A 25,128-nucleotide genomic window follows, 5' to 3' on the forward strand; every position below is an offset into this window, starting at 1 on the left:
GGAGACTGAGTTTTCAAGGATAGAATGGTCTTTGGTGGGATATTTGAGGTGAGGTGTGATGACAACAGCAATGTTCTTGTGCTTTGACAACTTTATTGCTGAATTCTTGTATTGTAGAACTAGCTGCAAATTAATTTAAGGTATTCAAACTTAGCCACACCAAGCCAACACTGTTTAAGGGTGTCCACATTTTTAAGATCATTTCCATTTTATTTCGACAGTGGGCTAAAAATGAGAAGAGACACTACTTAAAACACATGGGAAAATTGCTAATGTTTAATATGACATTGGCATTCCTTGACAATATAACAAGCAGAGTTGATAAAAGGGTATTTGTCAATATAGAGTATTTGGGTTTTGAGAAAGCATCTGATAATGTACCACAGAAAAAGTTATTGCGCAGGATAGATACTCAAGGTGTTAGGAGTAGTGTATTAGCATGGTTTGAGGATTAGTAAGCAAACAGAAAACAGAGTCGATTAATGGGTCTTTTTGTGTTGAAAGGGCCGAACTACCCAAATTATGGAGGATAGATCACTGAAAGTATTTGAAGAGGGGGTAGATAGATTTTTGAAATCTTAAGGAGTTGAGGGCTTTGAGGATCTGGCAAAAAAGAGGTGTTGTAGCCTGAGGCTGATGAGCTATAATCTTATTGAATAGCAGAGTAGGGTTGAGGGGCTGAATTATCTATTCCTCCTGAGATGATGCTATCACTTTAAAAAGGTTAATTTGTCCTTGGTTTTTCTTCAAGAGGTTGTAAAGGCAGAAATTTGTGTGCAAGAGCCTTATTTAACAATGGCAGGGGAGTGGTCAGTTCTCACAGTTCAGGTTTTGTTTTCTCATTTCTTTTTGTTGTAACAGTGAGAGGCTGGTGCAGTGGAGAAGGATCCTGACTGGCTTTCTATTTGAAATCTCTTTTGACCTTGTTTCTTCCTGCCTGTTAGATCCTGAGTTTGAATTTACCTTTTGCCGAGGGGTGTGTTTATGGGATGTTGCAGGAATTGAAACAGCTCTTTAGTTAAGTTGCTGTATCAAGTTGGTTGGGTTTTCAAGTAATCAAATTAATCCAAATTCTGTTTCCTTTTGTTCGTGTTTCAGCTGTAGCGTTTAAATGAATTCTGTTTGCTTAAAGCTGAATGATTTGACCTGCTGCGTCACACCTGGAATATCCACTTCACATCTGCCTTTCAAATAAGAAAAAGTTAGGGTCTGGGCCACCTCCTTAACGTGGTTTGCGGGGGTCTGGCCTGGTCCGTAACAGATTGGGAGTGTTTGTCAGGATCGATTTGACAGTTCCAATTTGGGATTAGGCAGTGAGTGGTAGGTATTAATGTCTTTTATTCTGGATGTTATTCTGAATTCAGTTGGTTTAAACAGTGCTTCGGATAGTAATGGCTCTTTCAGTCACCAAGCGTTTTCTGGAGGTGGAAGAAATGACTTTGGGGGGCTTTACAAAAGGTGAACAAAGCAAAGCTGCTGGAGTTGGAGTTGCCTTCATCCCTGAGAAGAGGTGAGATAATTACAGCAATAGCTCATTTAAAGTTGCTGGAAACGCCATCAGAATATTCGGAAATAGCTAAGATTCAATTTGAAATGAAGCACCTTGAGTCGAGGCAAAACAAAAAGAAGTAGAAACAAGTGAAACAGTTTGAATTACGATTAAAAGCAGAGGAAAGAGAAAATGAACGAATCGCCCCAGCAAAAATGTCTACATTAAAGAGGAGGCGGTGCTGGATGTCTTGAAATGCATAGAAGTGGATAAATTCCCCAGTACCTGATCAGGGGGTGTACCCTAGAACTGTGGGAAGCTAGGGAAGTGATTGCTGAGCCCCTTGCTGAGATAGTCATATCGTCGATAGTCACTGGTAAGGTGCCAGAAGACTGGAGGTTGGCTAATGCGGTGCCACTATTTTAGAAAGGTGGTAAAGAAAAGCCAGGGAACTATAGACTGGTCAGCCTGATAACAGTGGTGGACAAGTTGTTGGAGGGAATCCTGAGGGACAGGATTTACATATATTTGGCAAGGCAAGGACTGATTTGGGATGGTCAACATGGCTTTGTGCGTGGGAAATCATGTCTCACAAACTTGATTGAGTTTTTTTGAAAAAGTAACAAAGATGATTGATGAGGGCAGAATGCTGAACATGATCTATACAGACTTGAGTAAGACGTTCGACAAAGTGGGAGACTGGTTAGCAAGGTTACAGCTCATGGAATACAGGGAGAACAAGCCATTTGGATACAGAATTGGCTTAAAGGTAGAAGACAGGGTGGTGTGGAGGGTTGCTTTTCAGACTGGAGGCCTGTGAGCAGTGGAGTGCTACAAGAATCGGTGCTGGGTCCACTGCTATTCATCATTTATATAATTGATTTGGATGTGAACATGAGGTACACTTAAGTTTGCAGATGACACCAAAATTGGAAATGTAGTGGACAATGAAGAAGGTTACCTCAGATTACATGGGATCTTGATCAGGTAGGCCAATGGGCTGAGGAGTGACAGATGGAGTTTAATTTAGATAAATGCGAGGTGCTGTACTTGGAAAAGCAAATCAGAGCAGGACTTATACATCTAATGGTAAAGTCTTGGGGAGGTTTGCTGAACAAAGAGACCTTGGAGTGCAGGTTCATATCTTCTTGAAAGCAGGGTTGGCAGGTAGATAGGTAGTGAAAATGATGTTTGGTATGCTTTCCTTTACTGGTCAGAGTATTGAGTACAGGAGTTGGGAGGTCATGTTGTGGCTGTACAGGACACTGGTTAGGCCACTGTTGGAATATTGCATGCAATTCCGGTCTCTTTCCTATTGGAAAGATGTTGTGAAACTTGAAAAGGGTCTGAAAAGATTTACAAGGATGTTGCCAGAGTTCGAGGATTTGATCTACAGGGTAAGGTTGAATAGGCTGGAAGTGTTGTCCCTGGAGCATTGGAGGCTGAAAGGTGACCTTAGAGAGGTTTATAAAGTCATGAGGGATATGGATAGGATAAATACACTAGGTCTTTTCTCTGGGTTGCAGAACTCCAGAACTAGAGGGCATAGGTTTAGGGTGAGAGGGGAAAGATATAAAAGGGAGATAAGGGGTAACTTTTTCATGCAGAGGGTGATGCATGTATGGAATGAGCTGCCAGAGGAAATGGTGGAGGTTGATACAATTACAGCATTTAGATGGGTATATGAATATGAAGAGGTTTGAAGGAATATGAGTCAAATGCTGGCAAATGGTACTATATTAGGTTAGGATATTTAGTTGGCATGGATGAGTTGTACCGAAGGATCTGTGTTCGTGCTGTACATCTCTATGACTCTGTGATAACAAAAAAGAAAAGGATAGAATTGCTTTAACAGAATGAGAAGGAAAGGAGAGGGAGGCCCAAGCAGGAGAAAGACACTGTGTTTAAACTTCATAAATTGGCATTTAGAAAATTTGGTTTAAAGGATGGAGGAGTTTAAAAATTCACTTCCGAAGTAGTGAGAAATCATGTGGAAGAGCAGAGAGTCAAAATGGCACGATTAGCAGCTGAAATGGCTGATGATTATGAGTTGGTGCATAAATCAAAGTTCAGCTTTCAACATCAATTTTAATCCATGAAGAATAGAAATTTGGGCAAAGATAAATCTTTGTGATTGGGGAAATGTAGATCTCGGTGAAGATCATAAAGTTAATTTACCACAGGATAAAAAGAAAACCCATGAAGGGGAAAGAAAAGTTAAAAAGCTTTGGTGTTTCCACTGCATAAAGAAGGCCACATGAAATCATAGTTTGGTAGGTTAGAAAAAGTACTGGGACAACGGATGAAGGAAACCAGGATAAGCCAGTGAATTTTGTTGAAACGGTAAAGGAAAGCACTGTGGAAGGTTTGCACCATAATGTACTACCTGGTTGGAGATTGGTTAAGAATGAAGTGCCAGAATTTCATAAACTGTTTACTTGCAAAAGTAAGGTTTACTCTCATATGCCAAGAGTAGCAAATAAAGAAGTCACAGTATTAAGTGATATGGGATCATCTCAATCTTTGATGTTAAGGAATGAGATGATATGTAACTGAGAAGGACTACTGTCAGAAAAAGTGCTAGTATGTGGAATTCACTGAGACAAGTAGTGCTCAATTATGTCGAGTGAGGTTTGAGCATCCAGTGAAAAGTCATGGTCGGAGTACTGGAAGAACTCTCTGCTCCAGGAATACAACTTGTTCTTGCTAACTATATACTTGGGCTACAGGTAAGAATGTTGCCTACTGTGGTTGAAAAGCCAGCGGAAGTTCAGGCAGCTGAGGCATTGCAGGAAGCATACCTTGAATTTTTCCTGATTGTGTGGTAAAATCACCAGTTGAACAAGGAGGAGATCAAGGAGTACAGATAAGGGAGTTGAAGTAAAATTATTTGAGACCATGTTTGACCAAATGGTTGAGCCAAAACAGGTACAGGTAGAGGACAAAGTGGATATCTATCACTCAGAGAAGTTAACTGAGTTACAACAGAAGGATGAAAAGCTGAAGTAATTGTATCAAAAGCAGCGTACACGGAAGAAGAATCTGAGTGTATTCCTGAGTGCTCATATCTTAAAAATTGTCTTATTGAGGAAATGGAAACCATCTCCTATTCAGACAGATGAGAAATGGGCAAACGTTCATGAAGTCGTATTACCAGTGGGTTATAGAAAGGAGATGTTGCGGGTAGTGCATGAATTACCAGTAGGTGGTCATTTAAGGGTAAGAAAGACTGAGGCTAAAATACAAAAACATTTTTACTGACCTGGAGTGCACAAGGATGTAGTTGAATTTTGCCAGACATGACAAGTTTAATACCTATTCCTGCATTTGAGGAACAGTTTACAAAAGTCTTAATTGATTACAAAAAGTGAAAATCAGTATTTGTTAACAATTATGCATGTATTGACTAGATTTCCAGAGTCCATTCCATTACGTAATTTCAGAGCTAAAAGGTTTGTAGAGGAGTTACTCAAAATTTTCACTAGATATGGGCTACCCACAGAGATCCAGTCAAATCAAGGCTCAAATTTTACATCAAAATTAGTCAAGGAAGTTATGGACAGTTTAGGAATAAAACTATTTAAATCTATAACACACCATTCAGAATCGCAGGGAGCGCTAGAAAGGTGCATCAGATATTAACGACCATGTTAAGGGCTTATTGTCAAGACTATCCACATGATTGGGATAAAGGAATTTTGTTTGTACTACTTGACATGAGAGATGCACCAATTTAATTGACCACATTCAGTCCATTTCAATTAGTGTTTGGACATGAAGTGAGAGGATCATTAAAATTGATGAAGGAGAAATTGGTGAGTCAGAATTGAGAGCCCACGTATTTGGACCATGTGTCAGATTTTAGGGAATAATTAAATAGAGCAGGGGAGTTAACATTTGAAAATATCACAATATACGAACAAACAGGAAACAGACAAGAAATCAAAAACTTGCAATTTTGCTCACTGAGATCAAGTGTGAGTGTTATTTCCAGTGATAGATGAATTGATAAAAGCAGTTTAGGGGACCTCATCAAGTTGAAAGGAGATTGAGTGAGGTGAATTATTTGATAAGGACTCCAGACAGAAAGAAATCTCACAGACTGTGTCATATGAATATGCTCAAAAGTATTTTGACAGAGGAGGAAATCAAGAGGAGAATGTGCTACAGGTTACGACACAGTGAAGAACCAAATTCAGAGGATTCAGAATTGTACATTCCTCAAATTAAATTGGACACTGAGGAAGTTGTCCAAAATTAGAATAAACTATTGAGTTACCTTCCAGAGGAAAATCAAAATGACCTGAAAGAGTTATTGCTATCATATGGGAAAATATGTGGAAATAAACTGGAAAGTACTAATCTAATTATGCATGACGTAGAAATAGGAATAGCTGTTCCAATTAAGCACCATCCTTATCGACTTATTCCTCTAAAATTGGCAAATGTTCAAACAGATTGAACGCGTGCTCCAAGATGACATAATCAGTGAGTTTGGAGCTCACCGAAAGTAATGGTGCCAAATGGTACTGAACAGTTATGTGCGGACTATCACAAAGTGAATGCAGTTACAACGTCTGATTTATATCTAATTCATAGAATCATAGAGATGTACAGCAGGAAAACAGACCCTTTGGTTCAACTCTTCCATCCCAACCAGATATCTTAAATTAATCTAGTCCCATTTGCCAGCACTTGGCCCATATCCCTCTTAACCCTTCCTTGGAAAACAGTATTGAAAAGGTGGGACAAGCAACATATATTTCTAAGTTGGGCTTACTTCCAAGGATACTGCTAGGTACCTGTATCCGAAAGGACAAAGGCAATTTTGTCTATTGTAACTGACTGTATCAATTTCAAGTCATTCTATTTGGTATGAAAAATACACCAGCCATGTTTCAAAAAATAACCAATAAAGTAATTTCCGAATGACCCAATTGTGTGGTATATATCGATGACCTGGTGATTTTTAGTTTCACATGGAAGGAACATTTGCAACAATTATTCAATTGCCTTTGGGAGGCAGACTTCATGATAAGTCGTGAGTATGGTGCTGGAAAAGCACAGCAGGACAGGCAGCATTTGAGGAGCAGGAAAATCAATGTTTTGGGCATAAGCCCAAACCTGGCTAAGATTGAATTTGCCAAAGCCCAAGTCATATTCCTCTGCCATGTTATCAGACATGGGTAGATGGCCCCACAGAATGTGAAAGCAAGGTTGTTGGGGGGTTTCCCAAAGCATAGATGAAGAGAGCAGCACTATGATTCCTGGGATTGAGTGGGTTTTATTGGAAATTTGTACCGAATTTTAGCAGTTTGGCTGCTCCATTCACTGAAGAAAAGCAGGAAATTTCAGTGAATAGCAGATTATCAGAAGGCATTTGATAGCCAGAAAGCTGTGTTAACCACTGCCCCAGTTATTAGCCACACCTAATTATGCAAAGCCATTCAAGGTGGCAATCAGTGTTCGTGATGTGGGTGCCGGTGGTGTGCTCTTAAGGAAGGTGCTGAGAAGATAGAAAAACCTATTGGATGTTTCTCCAAGAAATTGAACATTCATCAAGAAATATTTGACAAATGAGAAGGAGACCTTGAACTTGGTGTTGGTGTTACAAGTTTCAACGTTTATGTTGCCACTAATGTCTTTGAGGCAATCATATTTAATGATCATATTCCATTAAAATTTTTGGAGAAATTTAAGGACAAAACTTCCAGACTGTTTAGATGGAGCTTATTATTGCAGCCATTCACTTTCAAAATTGTGCATGTGGCAGGACGAGAACGAAATTGCCGATGCATTGTCAAGACTTGGATGATGAAATGGAAGCATTCAGTGGCAGGAGTAAACAGATTGAAATGGAATGTAGTCGTGCATGTTTGCATAGTTATAGTCAGTGTAATGTATATGTATTGCAGCATGCTAACAGTTAGACTAAGGGGTTTTAAAATGATGCCATCTTTGTGTGTTGATGGATTTTTTTTCAGGAGAGGGGTGTGACAATGTCACTTTAAAAAGGTTATTTTGTTTTTGGTTTTTATTCAATAGAGGTTGTAAAGAAAGAGGTGCTGAAATGTCTGGGCAAGAGCCTAGTTTAATAATGGCGGGGAGTGGTCAGTTCTCCCAGTTCAGGTTTTTTCTAGTTTCTTTTCATTGTAACAGTGAGAAACTGCTGCAGTGGAGGCTAGTTCCAAGCTTCAGATAGTTCCTGACTGGCTTTCTGTCTGAAATCTCTTTTGAAGTTGTTTCCTCCTGCCTGTAAGAACCAGAGTTTGGTTTACCTTTTGCCAAGGCATGTTTATGGCATGTTGCAAGAATTGGAACAGCTCTAGTTAAGTTGCGAAATCAAGTTGGTTGGGTTTTCAAATAATTAAACTATTCTAAATTCTTCTGTTTGTGTTTCAACTGTAGTGTTTGAGTAAATTCTGTTTGCTTAAAGCTGAATGGAATATCCATTCGCATCTGCCTGTAAAATAAGAAAAACTTAGTGTCTCCGCTACTTTCCTAAAATATTTTGAGGGGGTCTGGCCTGGTCCATAACACTCCTAGTTCTTCTGTTCTTTTTGTGTTTATTTGTAGGGAATGAGAATTTTAAAAAGTGGTAGAGTTTGAATGATAAGTTAGCCATTTATGTTTCTTTTTTGCATTCGGTAAAGATTGATTACAATAAGTAATTACTTTCTTGTTAATGGGGGACAACCTATTGTACATATTCTTTTAACTTGAATTGCACAAGTATAATTTGGGCAATTTGGTTTAACAAAGTTTTTACATTTGTGTTGGATCTGGGAAGGAAGGAGCTTGATAAGTGTGACAATGTGTGTTTTGCTGCACAAAAAGAGAACAAATCAAATTTGGCCAATCATTACCCCATCTCACATTTATCAGCAAAGCTTTGGAAGCTGGTCATTGAAAGTACTTTCAACTGGCAATTATTCTTCAGGAAGCCACTTCTAAGTTTGGGTTTTTTCATTTCCATGTTACCTTGGTCTAAATACAGGTGGAAAGGCTGAGTTTCAGAGGTGAATAGGGTGAATGCAATAATGTGGAGGTGCTTAGATCATCTCTTAGCCTTTGCTAGGCACTGGAGTTGTATGAATGTTATTTAACAGCCCAAATATCAATGTTGTCCAGGTTTAACTTTGAAGCAAGGAGTGCTTCGTGTTAAGGAATTACAGGTGGAAGTGCATACTTGCTATCTATAGTGAATACCTGTATTTCAGAGAATAATGGAGTGGCAGTCATTGATGTAATAGCTGATGTAATTATTTCATGATGCCAAGATGGTGTGCCTGCGTATACCGCAGCTATTTTCTTTTGTGCTGCATAGAATTGCGTTACCCCTGCTGATGTTTACCAGTGCTTCTTGGTCTCACTGTTTAATGCTAACCTTGTGTTACGAGGAGTCAGTCCTCTGCCACGTTTGGAATTAAACTCTTTTTGCCCATGTTATGTCCTCGAATGATGTTTTAATCTTTGGAGACGGGGTTGGGAACAGAAAGGTCATTCAGTAGTTAAAGTTGAAAAGAGATGTGCATTCTTCAGTCTTTTTGTTTTGTTCTTATACTAATTCACAACTGGAATAGGCAGGATTGTGGAGTGTTGATTCTGGGTTTATTTGGCTCTATAGCATAATGCCTGTTCCATTCAGTCTCCATTATAATGTGTATTAATAGCATTATAATGTTTACAGCTCATTCTCAATTATGCTTCTCAGTATTGGTCTCTTTGTTCTTCTCTGTTTTGTTAAACCAGACTTGGTCATCAGGCTCAATGATTAGAGTTCTCATCTCTCATCCTTTCTGCTCTGGTGGCCTCACTATATCTATCACTTTATCTAGCTTTACAACTTCAAGTCAGAATCCATTTCTTCACCTGACTTCAATCTCCATTTCATCACCAAGCTATGGACATGAGCTCTGGACTTTCCTTCTTTGAACACTTGCAGTACTCTTTAAGTCTGTCTTATAAACCTGGGTCCTCTGCGAACTCCTTCCTTGCTCTGACATATGTTTCTCCCTGATTAGACCTTTGTGAAGCTATTCAGGATTTTTTCTGATGTGAGAAATGCAATATAAATGCACCATGTGGTAATTGCTATGGATAGACAGGTGTTATAGCTGTTGTTGATGCTTCCTATTGTTCATGTATTTCATAGCCACGGGATTAGTTTGTACATGTATTCAATGATATTCAGTTCTCCCTGCCCTACCACCTGTCCTTTACTCTAACTGTATTCTCAGTGATTGTCTAATGTTAAATCTTGGAGGACATACAGTTCTCTCCAGATAGATGTTATATGATTAAGCTATTAATTATTTTATAGATGGAGGTGAAGAGAGCAGCTTTTATATTCAAGATAATGCTTTAACATAGGAAACACAGTGTAATACACTCTGCCTGTTTATAGATGAAATGTGTGCTTGAGACTAGAGACCTCTCTGAAACTAGTTGATGCAGTCTTAAATGAAGTTTAAATGCAAAAAAAGGACATTTTGGTCATGCTTTGAGGCAAAACAACTGAGCTGTTCTAGTACATGAGCTGAAATTATTTGAATGTGAACATAGGAGGTATGGTTAGTAAGCTTGCAGATGACACCAGAATTGGAGGTGTAGTGGACTGTGATGAAGGTTACCTTAGAGTACAATAGGATTTTGATCAGATGGGCCAATGGGCTGAGGAGAAGCAGATCGAGTTGAGTTCAGACAAATGTGAAGTGCTGCATTTTGGAAAGGAAATCAGGGCAGGACTTATACACTGGGGAGTGTTACTGAATAAAGAAACCTTGGAGTGCAGCTTCATAGTTCCTTGAAGGTGGAATCATAGCTACCCAGGGTAGTGACAAAGGCATTTGGTACGTTTACCTTTATTGGTCAGTGCATTGAGTATAGGAGTTGGGAGACCAGGGCATACCCCTTAAAAGCATTTCAAGAAGGTAGCCCAGACTCTAACTTTGGTTGTTTTAAGCAGGTGTAACTTGGATATTGCAGGAGTGATGCAGCTGGTCAAACTGTTTTAAACAAAACAGAATTTATTTATAAGATTACCAAATGAAACACAAACACAATAGTACTGAATACAGAATAACTTCACCTCTCCAAAAACCCAGCAGATTATCCCAACTTAATGATGCTGTTCCAAATCCTTGCAACAATCCCCATAAACATCCCTTGACACAAAAGGTAAAATTAAACACAGGGTCTTACAGGAGAGAAGTCAGAGAGAGAGAGTCATAGAGATGTACAGCATGGAAACTGACCCTTTGGTCCAACCCATCCATGCCGACCAGATCCAGGCCCATATTCCTCCAAACCCTTCCTATTCATATACCCATCTAAATGCCTCTTAAATGTTGCGAGAGAGAGAGTACCAGCCCGTACCTGCTTCTTTGGGTCCAGAAGCTTTTTATCACTACTGCTGAAAACCAGAGCTGGGAGAATGGAGAACTGACCACTTCCCTTTCATGTATAAGTGTTCTTTATAAAACTTGAAAACTTGAGACAGTATTTATTAGCTGTAATAAAACTCCCTAAAACCCTTCAAGCCCAGACTTTTTGTTGTCTTTGTTTTTTATGACTTGTCTGAAAAAAGCCAAGGACAGCATAGCCTTGTTAAAGGAGGAGCATACACATTATGGCTGTATGGGGGGTGGGGGGGGGAGGCAGGGTGGTGGTCTGTAATACAATCCCAGTAAGGAGTTAATCCCTTTCTTATTTCTCAGTTCCACCCAAACAACTTCTCTGGATGTATTTCTGGGAATATCCTCCCTCAGTACAGCTGTAATGCTATCCCTTAAAAATGCCACTCTTCTACCCCCCCCCATCTTGCCTCCCTTTCTATCCTTCCGAGAACATTAAGCTGCCAGTCCTGTCCATCCCTGAGCCATGTTTCTGTAATTGCTATGATATCCCAGTCCCATGTTCCTAACCATGCCTTGGGTTCATCTGCCTTCCCTATTGGCCTCTTGCATTGAAATAAATACAGTTTAATTTATCAGTCCAACCTTATTCTCTGCTTCATCCCTGCCTGCTCTGACTGTTTGACTTACCTTTGTTCTCAATTGTACTAGTCTCAAATTGATCTCTTTACCTACCATCTCCCTGGGTCTCTTACCCCCCCCCAGCCCTCCCCCTCACCTTACTAATTTAAATCCTCCCAAGCAGTTCCAGCAAATCGTCATGCCAATATATGTCCTTCAACCAAAAGTATCAAAACAGATTGATTATTCATCTCACTTCGAGTTGCTTGCATTTTGTTAAAAATTGAATTCCATATTTGCCAAAGTGTTAGGTACTTAGGAACTCCTGACGCTACAAAGAATTCTTTATAAAGACACGTGCTTATCTTAAAATGGGAATAAATGGAGAGCTTGTCTAAAGCTGTCTAATCATCTTCCCAGACTTGGCTCATTTTTTATTAGCTAAGTAGAAAGCCAAAGTTGTGATTTTTGACCCCCTCTTCGCTCTTGCTCTCCATTAATTAGTTAGTAGGGTTCCCAATTAAATTAGCGAGGGGAGGCAATGGCCTAATATATTAGCATTACACTATTAATCCAGACACCCAGGTAATGTTCTAGGGACCTGGGTTCAAATTCTTGCATGGCAGATGGAGGAATTTGAACTCATTAAAAACTTGAAATTGAGTCTAATGTTGATGTTGGCCTTGAAACCATTGTCTGTTGTTCGAAAAACACTCCTTTAGGGAACAAACTGCAGTTTGTACCTGGTCTGGCCTACATGTGACTCTCGACCCACAGCAGTGTGGTTTTGTAACTACTTTTTGGGAAATTAGGGAGGGGCAATAAATGCTGAATGAATAATAAAAAATGACTGCATTTGTGGATTCCGAACAATTACCCCTTATTTCTGGTTGAGGTAGAGCTATTGGGCCCGAATGAGGAAGGGTGTTTTCATAATAATTTGTGTTGTCGTAAGTTAACGTGAGCATGGGGATGGCCACTTCACATACTGATCCTAGTCCGAGATGCTAGCATGTCACTGTTTTGTTCACCTGATGTTTTGACAGCTTAGTTTTGGTTATCAATTTGGAAGAGAAAACATGAGAGATGGGTGGTTTCCCAAGCATGCTCATTGTTATGGACCACACACAAATCCTTGTCAAATATATCGGTGCAATAGGCTAGACCCTAACAATATTTAAAGGCAAGTATAAAGTACTGTATTCCAGATGTAATTTGACTGGTTACACTACACGTCTTTAAGTAAAACACACTTTATTCTTACTGTACAGTTGAAATACAAACTAAAGGAAGAAGAATTAGTCTAACTTTAACTCTATTGGAAACCTTAACAGAATAATGGATGATTTGACTACTGAACAGCAGTTGTTCCAATATAGTAACATCCCATAAACACAGCCTTGGCAAAGGCAAATTCAGTAAAAATATATTGCCTTACATGCAATGTTTCTCCAATCCAGGAGGAAATAATATCAAGAGATAATTCTGACAGAGAGAGAGAAAATGACGTCAAACTTTTTGCCTTAGAATAGAGAGGTGTATGGCAGCTTCAAAACCCCAATAACTGCTAAAAGCTTAACTAAAACCCTGGATCTGTGAAGCTTGACTTCACCCATTCATACTGCTTCTATTATTGCAACTTTAAAATAAAACCCGAGGCCTCATAAGCTGTTTACTTTATTGGATTGGAACAGGCTGCTCAGCATCTCTGTCTGCACCTTTCTTCACACTAAAAAAGAACAAAATACACCTCTTAAAGCCACAATATTGTTACAATATGCACAAGAACTATGTGGTTTTCTCTTGTACCACTGTTGTAGCTAGTTGGATCTGCATCAATTAGATTGGTGAAGACCAGGCCATTGAAGATTTCTTTCTTGTTTTGGTTTTTTCTTTGCCCCAGACTGCCTAATGGATCTGGCCTACTCAATAAAAGTGGTGATGCTGAGCTATTCTTGTTGAAAAGCATTAACAGTCCTTGCTGCGCTCAATGGTTCTTTTATATCTTATTCAGCTTGGAGCATTTCTCATTTGACAGCTGAAATTGGTGAACAGTGGTAATCAACAGTAAGTTTCCTTATTCATGTTTAACATACCATGACACATCATGGGTGTGGTGTCAATGTTGAAGATATTTTTGGCAAGTCCCTTTCATCTGTTTATTCCTGTGCTGCCACATCTTGTAGGTCTGTCTTGCTGTTTAGATGGGACATACTCAACCATCTGGAATTCTGATTTTGAGAATGTGACTTTGTCATGCTGTTGTTTGATGGTCTGTGCAAGGCTCTTCCAATTTTAGTGTGATTCCAAATGACTGTGTGCTAGATAGTGTCAGGGTTATTCATTTGACATTTTTGCAGCGATAATTGGATCAAAAGTTAAATTGGAAATTTACAGACACAAACAAAAGCAGGGTCTTAATTGGACACCTATCTGAATGGTAGAATACCAAAATTAAGTGCATTACCAATTATAGCAAGGAATTTTAAAAATGCAGGCCTTTTCACTGGGTCTGGTTTTCATTTCCATTTTTTTATGACTGTCAAAACTCTTGGTATGGAAAGTGTTAAATGGTTTATAAAGTTTCAGATTGAATCTTAAACATCTGCATTCTGAGTTTCCCAGGTGGTTTAAGATAAATAACCAATGTTTGAAACAATAAATCTATGTGAGTGAAATAATGAGATTAATACGAAACATTTCTAGTTGGAGCATAATTTATCTTCTTAATTTATTCATGAGAATATAAATCTGCACTGGTAATTTGTTCACTGTGCGAGCTTTGCATTTGTTTAAGAATGGCAGCAACCCAACTAAAATCTTAAATTAAAGCAGCAAATGCTGAAAATATATAACAGGTCAATCAGGACTTGAGAAGATGAGGGGTCAGCACTATTAACTAGCTAAATGATCAGAACAGTAATTGCATGGGAACACCACCACCTGCAAATTTCCCTCAAAGTGACATACCATCCCGAAAATGTATCATCATTCTTTCATTGTCACTCGGTGAAAATCCAGTAATTTCCTTCTGAACAATATTGTGGATTGACCTATTCAGCCATGGCGACTGCAGTGATTCAAGAATGTGACTTATCATCATCTTGAGGGCAATTAAGAATGGCCAATAAATGATGTGCTTGCTGGTGCCCTGACATTCCTTGAACAAATAAAGACTTCCATTACATAAACAGTTATATTTCAATTACCTACTATGAAGCTACTATTGTTGGGGTTTTGATTATTCTGGCTATTTCGGTAAATAGGAGTCCCTCAACCTCAAAAAGATGCAATTACCTGATGTGCTTAATCACCAATAAATAGTGCAGCTTCCACTATTTAGTACTGACTACAATAATAAACTTACTTAGTAATTTGCACCTCATTTAGGCACAATGACTTTGCCATATTCACCTTCAAATGAAAAGAAATTTATAGTAGAATCAAGCTGGCCTTAAAATAAGAAATTGAATACTATAATGGAATTTAGTAAAGCTTAAAAGTTTGGGGCAAATAAAAATGTTGATTGTGAGTAAATCCATACAAATTGTCCAATGCATTTAATAAGGAGGATGCATCAGTCTGAAGATACCTGCTATAGGTAGTGGGTAACTGTATGCATAAGTGTACAGTTATGAAGATGTGTGTGTGTCTGTACATGTGGTAGCCTTTGAGTGAATCAACACTTACCTAGAACTGTATATCCACCTATTCTGCCGCGTTAACTCCGGCCAAGCTGTCATTCCCATCAACTACCACGCTTTAGTTTTAAGCAAGCGAGTTTTAAGAAGATTTGTAGCTCAGGTTGAGGTTCTGGATGTAAGTTTGCTCGCTGACCTAGAAGATTTGTTTTCAGATGTTTCATCACCATACTAGGTAACATCGTCAGTGAGCCTCTGAATGAAGCACTGGTGGTGTAGCCCGCTTTATATTGAGATGTTTGGGTTTCCTATGGTCTGTGATGTCATTTCCTGTTTTTGCCACTCCCTGAGAAAAATGGGATCCAAGTAAATGTGTTTGTTGAAAGAGTTCCAGTTAAAATGCCATGCTTCTAGGATTTTTTGTGCGTGTCTTTCTTTGGCTCATCCTAGGATGGGTGTGTTGTCCCAGTCAAAGTGGTGTCCTTCCTCATCCCGTATGTAAGGATACTAGTAAAGAACCCAAATAAGTCAGAGTCATAGAGATGTACAGCATGGAAACAGACCCTTCGGCCCAACCTGTCCATGCCGACCAGATATCCCAACCCAATCTAGTCCCACCTACCAGCATCCAGCCCATATCCCTCCCATTCATATACCCATCCAAATGCCTCTTAAATGTTGCAGTTGTACCAGCCTCGACCACTTCCTCTGGCAGCTCATTCCATACACGTACCACCCTCTGCATGAAAGAGTTGCCCCTTAGGTCTCTTTTATATCTTTGCCCTTTCACCCTAAACCTATGCCCTCTAGTTCTGGACTGCCCGACCCCAGATAAATGTCTATTTATCCTATCCATGCCCCTCAATTTTGTAAATCTCTATAAGGTCATCCCTCAGCCTCCGACGCTCCAGGGAAAACAGTCCCAGCCTGTTCAGCCTCCCCTGTAGCTCAGATCCTCCTACCCTGGCAACATCCTTGTAAATCTTTTCTGAACCCTTTCAAGTTTCACAACATCTTTCTGATAGGAAGGAGACCAGAATTGCACACAATATTCCAACAGTGGCCGAACCAATGTCCTGTACAGCCACAACATGACCTCCCAACTCCTGTACTCAACACTCTGACCAATAAAGGAAAGCATACCAAACACCTTCACTATCCTATCTACCTGCGACTTCACTTTCAAGGAACCTGCACTCCAAGGTCTCTTTGTTCAGCAACACTCCCTAGGACCTTACCATTAAGTGTAAAAGTCCTGCTAAGATTTGCTTTCCCAAAATGCAGCACCTCACATTTATCTGAATTAAACCCCATCTGCCATTTCTCAGCCCATTGGCCCATCTGGTCCAGATCCTATTGTAATCTGAGGTAACCTTCTTCGCTGTCCACTACACGTCCAATTTTGGTATCATCTGCAAACTTACTAACAGTACCTCTTATACTCGCATCCAAATCATCATGTACGATGCAGCAATTAACACAATGGAGAACATTTGAATTTGAATGAAAAAAATATACACTTTAAATACAAGACTTAATAATACTTTAGCAAAAAAAAATAAAGGCAAAGGAGGTGGGCATTTTATTTGCAGTATAACGCTCCCATTTAAAATTTGTGAATAGGCTTGTCCAGGACAAACTGGATTAAGTACTGGCAATTGCAATGGAACAATGGACTGCATTTGAAGAGGGGAATGTTCAGACACAGTCAAGGTACAAGCTTGCAATTGGAATAGGCAGAACAAATAAAACCAGAGTTCTCTGGATGAGAAAAGAGATTGTGATGAAGTAGGCAAAAAGGATGTCAGATTGATAGCAGAAGTAAAAGCCAGGCTGACACAAAATTCAAGGGGAAAATGTAAAAGGAAATAAGAGACGAAAAGACAGATTATGAAAAGAAACTGCCTGCTAATATTAATAAAAAGGAACCCAATGGTTTTCTAAAGACACACAAACAGTAAGAGAAGTGGATAATTAGGGACCAAAAAGGGGATCTATGGATGGAGGCAGTGGACATGGCTGTGATGCTAAGTGGTCCATTTACATCTGAAGGAGTCACAGTGAAAGAGGAGGTCATTGGTAGAATAGATGAACAAAAAGAAAACATGTATTGTGGGATGGACTGATAAGTCACCAAGATTGAATGGAGTTGAGGGGAAGGCAGAAATTACAATGGTGGTGGCCATAATCATCTGTCCTCCTTTGAGGATGCTGAAGAAATGGAGAATTCCATTTTCTAAAAATACTTCATGGGATGTGGATGTTGCTGGATTGGCCAGTATTTACTGCTCATCCCTGTTTGTCCTTGAAAGGTGCGCCACCTTCTCGAACTGCTGCAGCCCATGTGAGGAAGGTACTCTCAGACTTCTGTTAGGAAGAGATTTCCAGGATTCTGATCCAACTTTAGAAGGTCCCATTTTCTCATTTTCACTATGTATATTTTATACATATTTAATTACTCTATCTCCCCTTTATCTCATTAACACTCATTGCATCCTTTGCTCAGGGCACCATGAAAACCTGTTCCACTTGCTCCTCTATCAATAGCTTAAAACCATCATTTTTGAACCCCATTCTGTTCTGAAGTCATGTCAGACTTAAAACTTTCACCCTTTTTTGATCTCCACAGATGCTGGCAGAACTGCTGAGTCTCTCCAGCATTTTCTGTTTTTACGTTTGGGGCACTAAGCTTTATAAATTAAGGCAGGGAGTATGAAAGTTAGGAAATTAACTTACTACCTTTAGAAAACATTAGTCTGCCTCAACTGTGGAGTCTAATTCTGGTTACCCTGTTTTAGTAAGCTTAAGAAGCTTTTAGCTAGGATGCAGAAAAAGGTTTGTTAACACAATTCCAGGGATGAGGGGAGATAGGTTTGAGAAGCTGGTGTTGTTCTCCTTAGAAGGAGAAAAGTTAGCTAGGATGCAGAAAAAGGTTTGTTAACACAATTTCAGGGATGAGGGGAGATAGGTTTGAGAAGCTGGTGTTGTTCTCCTTAGAAGGAGAAAAGTCTCCTTAGCCACTCTCCCCTACATCAAAGATATCTCAGAAATGACTGCCAGACTACTCAGACCCCTTGGCATCATGGTAGCCAACAAACCCACCAACAAACTAAAACAGCAGCTTATGAAAGAAACTGTAATAAAGGAGCTCAAATCCATGAGGCACCTGGACAGCACGGATAGGGAGGAGGGTCCCCTTTTGGCAGCTGGTTCTTGATCCTGAGGACATTGATTTAGAGTAAGTTGTAAAACAAACAATGATGATATACGTAAATATGGTTTTTATGTAGCAAGGGGTTAGGAGCGAGAATACACGACTGAGAAGACGGTGGATGCAGTTCAATTGTGACTTTCAAAATAGCATTTGCACAGAAAGGATTTACAGGGTTACAGAAAAGGGGCCAAGGAGTGGAACTAACTGGATCTTGCAGACAGCCAGCATGAACACAAGGAGCCAGATAGCCCTTTTCTGATGTATAATGTTTTATGATTTTGCTTTTTAAATACAGAGCAGGGTCCTTGGATGCCTGCACCTGTACATTTGACACTTATGTGGTGCTCAACCAGTCATCCAAAAGAAACACAGATAATAGTACCACTCATTGCTGGGAAGAAAACCAACCATATATTGGCACATCTTATCATCGTGCACACACGTGGGCATCATCTGCACTAGCTACACACTTAACTAGTACTCAATGCTAAGGCTCACATCTCACTGCTTACAGCAGTCACTTTGATTAAGTACAGAAGGCCTATAAGAACTTGTGGAACCATACCTACAGGAATCCAGGTCCTTGTGGAATCAAGGGCAACAAGAAAGTAACATGTACTTTTAAAAAACGTAAGCTTGGTTGAAGTAAAACAGCTGCTTACCTGTCAGTTATTTCGACATTTCTTACCTCCCATAAGGCGAAATAAAATGTGATCCCTGGTATATCCTTCAGATAAGTAAAAGGAAAATTCCTTTCCATAGATGCAGCAGTCACCTTGTGCAAATCCAGAAAAGGAAAGAACCGCCGACCGTAAACATATGCAATTACAAGCAGACAAAACACATCCAAAAACCCTAGCCACTCTCCCCTACATCAAAGATATCTCAGAAATGACTGCCAGACTACTCAGACCCCTTGGCATCATGGTAGCCAACAAACCCACCAACAAACTAAAACAGCAGCTTATGAACTTGAAAAACCCTATACAGACAACAAGCAAAACTAATGTAATTTACAAAATACCTTGCAAGAACTGTAACAAACGCTACGTTGGACAACCAGGCAGAAAACTAGCCTCCAGGATACATGAACATCAACTATCCACAAAACAACATGAGCCACTCTCACTAGTATCCTTACATGAGGATAAATGAGGAAGGGCACCACTTTGACTGGGACAAGACACCCATCCGAGGACAAGCCAAACAGAGACATGCACGAGAATTCCTAGAAGCGTGGCATTCCAACCGGAACTCTATCAACAAACACATTCACTTGGACACATTTACCACCCCCTGAGAAGAACAGGAAATGACATCACCATAGAAAATTATGTCACCACAGAAAATGACATCTCTGACTGGAAGAAACGCAAACCTCTCGATATAAAGCGGGCAACACCACCAGTGCTTCATTCGAAGGCTAGGTGAAGATGTTACCTGGTATGGTGATGAGACATCTGAAAATGCACCTTCCAGCTCAGCAAACAAACTTACATTCATTTAGTTTAAGCTGTTTACTCGAATGGAACTTTTAACTGAGAGAAAAGAAATCAATATTATAAGAGTTATGCTGGGGAGGAGAATCTGATGTAACAAAAAAGACCGTGAACTAGAGAGATTGGAATTTTCTGCTGCTGGGTTTTGGGTGGTTCAGGGAAAAGGAAGATTGTGCACTATGTTGAGCTGCTGACAATTTCTGGTTTTAAAAGTAGTGCAATTGGGAGCAGATGTAGAGTTTGATAATGAGAGAAGAAACAAATTAAGGACCAGAATTTACAGGCGAGGTCACCTCATGCTGTGCTCTTTACTTGTGGTCCTGCATCCTTCAATTTCAGAACATTCTACTCAAAAAATATGCTGGTAAATACTTTCCCAACTTAGAACACATAATCCAATTAAATTTATTACTGGAATTGGTTATGCTGCAATATTATATTTCAACCACTAGTTATTGATAAATAAAATGAATACAATATTATATCCAATAATGCATCTTTGGGGTAAGAGATAACAGCCAAATGATGCCCTAATGTTCATTCATAACAAAATACAAACTTTAAGGTGTGAAGTTTCAATTGATTAAAATATAACTGATAAAATTCTGTAGAAAAATATGATTGTAGATTGTCGTTTGTACAATGGGTGCATAAAATGTTTTCTCAGCACATCTAAAACAAATAGAGAAACACAAAATGACCAGAACATGTGATTTGCTAATCATGAAGTAACTTATCCTTACCACAAGTTGCAGGTTAATGGATTTACTTTTTTCAAGTTCTGTCTCTTATTTTCAGATGAATTTTGCACATTCTTCTGAAAACAAAATGGTCAGCATTTTGAGGTCAATGGTGAGGGAATAGTGCTGATTGCAGGATTCTGCACAGCAACATGGACTAGTCAGATGTCTGGTCCAGCATTCACTCTACAGTACCTGCACTATCTGTGGATAGTAATGCACCCTCACCAAACTGCTGATTCTAAATCAAGAGGTATAAATCAGGTATAGTTCATGATAAGGTATTTTACAGAAAACAAAATGGAGAGACAAAGATGCTAAAAGTGAAGCAAGAAACCAAGAGGAAAAAATGGCCCAGATCTTCCAGTCCTTGGATAGTCATAGTCTAGATATGCCCTACATGATGAACATCAGGATGATGTGGTTTTTGCAGGGGCAATTAACTGGCATTTTCCTGATGAAGAGCTTATGCTGAAATGTTAACTCCCCAGCTGCTTGGATGTTGCCTGACCTGCTGTGCTTTTCGGTGCCACGTTTCAACTGGAATAGGGTGGCCTAGCTTTACATTAACCAGAGAGACATCTGGGAGTTGTGAAAACTTGTAATCATTGCACATATCTTGTAAGCTTTATGAAGGAGTTCCTTCTCAACCACTCTATCCAAGGACTGGAAGATCTGGGCCAATATTTTCCTCTTGGTTTCTTGCTTCACTTTTAATAGCATCTTTGTCTCTCCATTTTGTGGAGGAGGAAAGGGCCTGAGAGATAAATGTGGGGGTGGGGTTGGGGAAGAGTCACTGGGAAGGTGATAGGTGGATGCAGTTGGGGGTGTAATTGTGATAGGTAGGTGGGGAGGGTGGAGTAGATAGGTGGGAACGAAGATGGACAGATAGGACTAGTCAAGAAGGCGGTACCAAGTTAGATTGTTGGATCTGGGATGAGGTGGGGGGGGGAGGGGAGATTTAAAAACTAATAAAGTCAGGTGGTGATATCATGTGGCTAATGGGTCCTATGGTGGAAAATGAGGTGTTCTTCCTCTAGTTGGTGGGTGACTTTGATTTGGTGGTGGAGGCGGCCCAAGACTTGCATGTCCTTGGGAGTGGGAAAGGGAGTTGAAGTGGTCGAACACACGGCAGTGAGGTTGTTTGGTGCGTGTATCCCAGAGATGTTCCCTGAAACACCCTGTGAGTTGACATCCTGACTCCTCGATGTAGAGGAGACTACATTGAGAGGAAAGGACACAGGAGATGAAGTGGGTGGATGTGCAGGAAAATCTCTCTCTGGCGTGAAATGATCCTTTGGGGCTTTGGAAGGAGGTGAGGAGGGAGGTGTGCACACAGATTTTACACCTCATGCGGTGGAAAGGGAAGATGCTGGGTGTGGGGGATGGGTTGGTGGAGGCCGTGGACCTAATGAGGGAGTCACAGAGGAACCGATCTCTACCGAATGCAGATAGGAGTGGGGAGGGAAATATATCTTTAGTGTTGGATCTGATTGTAAGTAGCGGAGATGGCAGAGGATAATGTGCTGTTTCTGGAGATTAGTGGGGTTCAAAGTTTGTGAGAAGATTTGTAACTCGGGTGCTCGTTGCTGTGGTTCTGTTCGCCGAGCTGGAAGTATTTGTTGCAAACGTTTCGTCCCCTGTCTAGGTGACATCCTCAGTGCTTGGGAGCCTCCTGTGAAGCGCATCTGTGGTGTTTCCTCCGGCATTTATAGTGGCCTGTCCCTGCCGCTTCCGGTTGTCAGTTTCAGATCAACAAACACATCGACCTGGACCCAATATACCGGCCACTACAGCGGACAGCTGAAACTGACAACCGGAAGCGGCAGGGACAGGCCACTATAAATGCCAGAGGAAACATCACAGAAGTGCTTCACAGGAGGCTCCCAAGCACTGAGGATGTCACCTAGACAGGGGACGAAACGTTTGCAACAAAAACTTCCAGCTCGGCGAACAGAACCACAGCATTAGTGGTGTGTAAAATAAGGACCAGGGGAGTTCTATCCTTGTTTGGTTGGAGGAGTGGATTTCAAGGGCGGAGGTGTGGGAAGAGGAGGAGATCCGCTGGAGGGCATTGTTGATCACGTCGGAGGGGAAATGGTGGTCCTTGAAATAGGAGGCCATCTGGGATGTCCTGGAGTGGAATTGCTCCTCCTCAGAGCAAATACGGAGGAGGTGAAGGAATTGGGAGTATGGGATCATGTGTCCGGGGGTTAGGAAGAGGTGAAGCCCAGTTAATTGTGGAAGTCAGTGGATTTGAAATAGATGACTGTGTTAAGTTGGTCGCTAGAGATGGAGATGTCCAGGAAGGGGAGGGAGGTATCAGAGATGGTCCATATGAACTTAAGTTCTGGCTTCACCTCCACCCTCCATCCCACCCTTCCAACTTCAACAAGGATAGAACCCCCCCTGCCCCCAGTTCTCACCTTCCATCACACTAATCTCTGGACACAGCGCATTATCCTCCACCATCTCTGCCACCTACAATCAGACCCCACCACCAAAGGCATATTTCACTCCCCATCCCTGTCTACGTGACTCCCTCGTTAGGTCCATGTCCCCCACCAACTCGCCCTCCACACCTGGCACCTTCCCTTGCAACTGCAGGAGATGTAAAACTTGTGCCACCTTTCCGCTCACCTCCATCCAAGGCCCTAAAGGATCTGGTGAAGATTTTCTGCACATCCACTCACCTCATCTACTGGGTCCGTTGCTCCTTCTGTGGTGTCCTTTACATCGGGGAGACAGGACATCAACTCATGGAACTTTTCAGGGAACATCTCTGGGAGACACGCACTAACAACCCCACTGCCCTGTGGTCGTCCACTTAAACTCCCCCAAGGCCATGCAAGTCCTGGGCTACCTCCACCACCAAATCAAAACCATCCGACAACTGGAGGAAAAACGCCTCATCTTCTGCCTTGGGACCCTTCAACCACATGGCATCAGCATTGACTTCACTAGTTTTCTAATTTCCCTACCTCCCAGATCCAATCCTCCAACTTGGCACCACCCTCTTGACCTGTCCTACCTGTCCATCTTCCTTCCTACCTATCCACTTCACCCTCCTCACCAACCTATCACAATTACCCCCTCCACCTGCATCCACCTATTGCCCTCCCAGCTACCTTCCCCCTCGCCCCAACCCCCTATTTATCTGTCAGCTCCTTTCCTCCTCCACATTCCTGATGAAGGGCTTATGCCTGAAACATCAACTCTGCTGCTCCTCAGATGCTGCCTGACCTGTGCTTTTTGGTGCACACTTTACAACTTTGACTCTCCAGCATTTGCAGACCTCACATTCTCCATCCTATCCTAGTGCTCTTTCATCAGCACTGAGTTTCTTTGGCCTGCTAACGGAACCCGCGGTGGTGATGCCCTTTGTGTTTCAGACAGCTCCTCACCTCACCCAGTGAGGGCATCACATCAACTTAGGTTAAACTATCCATTTGGCACTTGAATGTCAATGGAGTGCCTGTTCCCTTTGTGTTGCAGAAGTGTTCCCCCTAACCAATCTAACGACCCTTTATGTGTGTTAGGGTGGTTATCTTTCTTCCTGTTCTGTTTAGTACAGTTACTCTAGTCCCAACATTCAATGATTTGATTGCAGTATGCACATTCCAGTTCTTCGAGCCCCCTGTCTGTCTTCACCTGTATTATAGATGTACTGATTATTTGGCAATCAATATCTACTCTTCCTACTCCAACACTTGACCAGACTGATTGGACTGGGAAGGCTCAAGACCTGCAAGTTTACGTAGTGAACCCCTTTAATCTGATCAGGGTTGGAAATAGGGTTTCAAAACCTGATTGGATCTGGGCTAAGATTGTTTCTGAAGACATGGTGCAGAACTTTAGAATGGCAAAAATCAAATTTCTAGCACCAAAAGGGTTATTTGGCAGTAATTACAATTCATCACCTCCTCGCTTTCTGCTTTGTTTAGTGGACAAGTGTGCTGTTTCACACCTTTGTGTTGATGTCAGTGCTGAATTGATTAACCAGCTACAAACAAAGCACAGACTTGGGAGGAACAGGGTTCTGTGCACAGCAACATCCTCTGTTTAGCTGTGCCTGTGTAGATTTCAAAAGGTTCCAACTGGTAACCTCCACAATAATAGGCCCAAAAGTAGAGTAAATAAAGAAAACTAGGAATACAAAACTACTTTGTCTGCATGATCACGGTAGTTATATTTCAAAGGAAATTTGTTTGCTGTATGATGGATTGATCCCATTGTCCTAGGATAATGGAAAAAAGCATTTAAGTGCAAATTCTTTCTTCAGTTGCACCACAATCCCACCTAGTCATTAGAGGATTGAAAATATATAATAACCAAGATATAATTATATAAGTAACAATAAGGCTAACGGTGCTCCCTTTTAACACTGAAAATCAGATATGCAGTTAAATCCACAAAAATAAATGTGGTATCTGAGTTGTAATGTTCCTCTATCAACTTCCCATAAGATGCTTCTCACTGTCTGATATACCGTTCAAATACATTGAATGATTAACTGATTGCAATACACTATAACTACACACCATCATGTGAGGACTATTTTGATGAGG

General features: G+C 40.7%; 1 protein-coding gene across 7 annotated transcripts in view; it reads left to right on the forward strand.

Moving 5' to 3' along the window:
* Positions 1–25,128, forward strand: part of tbc1d22a (TBC1 domain family, member 22a) — a 402,297-nt gene that overhangs the window by 129,092 nt on the left and 248,077 nt on the right. The gene's annotated exons all lie outside the window — the stretch shown is intronic.

The sequence above is a fragment of the Chiloscyllium plagiosum genome, chromosome 23, assembly GCF_004010195.1.
Source record: "Chiloscyllium plagiosum isolate BGI_BamShark_2017 chromosome 23, ASM401019v2, whole genome shotgun sequence".
NCBI classification, from domain to species: Eukaryota; Metazoa; Chordata; class Chondrichthyes; order Orectolobiformes; family Hemiscylliidae; genus Chiloscyllium; species Chiloscyllium plagiosum.